Genomic DNA, 666 nt, shown 5'->3' with positions numbered 1-666 from the left:
TGTAAAACGATCACGCGGCGCCCACTCTATCACCGGCGTCGCTGGAAGGAGTATCGCCTCAAGAGCCGCTAATAAGCGTAAGAGACGTACGGGAAAGAAGCTTGCTCCGCGTCGAAAAAAAAGTAGTAAAAAAATAAAGTCAAAAACCAAGAAACCCAAAAATCGTCGTAGGGTCGCTAGTAAGAGAGTAAAGCGGAGTGTGCTGGATATCTTCTCCTAAACGATACATCTACCATGGCCTTTCTACACGCTCACTCGTGCGAGTGTATGAAATCGGACCTCGAGCTCTTTACGCTACCACCGACAAAGACCCCTATAGAGAGTGCCCAGTGGGTACACTACAAGCCCATCTCATCGCTGACCGATGACTCGCCCATTGAATTTGTCGTGCCGTGTAATGGCGACGAGTACCTTGATCTAGCACACACTATGCTGAGTTTATGCGTACAGCCGCGCTCCAAGGACGCGTCAACAGCGGACGCTCTGAGCAAAGCAGCCCCTGTTAACAATCTGCTACACTCGCTGTTCAATCAGGCGGACGTATTTCTTAATCAGAAACTCGTATCGCCACCTAATAACGCGTACGCTTACAGGGCCTATATAGAGACGCTGTTAAATTATGATCCAGCCGCTAAGGGGTCGCACCTCTCGAGCGTGCTCTGGTAC

The sequence above is a fragment of the Cephus cinctus genome, unplaced genomic scaffold (genome assembly GCF_000341935.2).
Source record: "Cephus cinctus unplaced genomic scaffold, Ccin1 Ccin1_scaffold0964, whole genome shotgun sequence".
Lineage (NCBI taxonomy): Eukaryota > Metazoa > Arthropoda > Insecta > Hymenoptera > Cephidae > Cephus > Cephus cinctus.
This window is presented reverse-complemented; position numbering follows the sequence as displayed.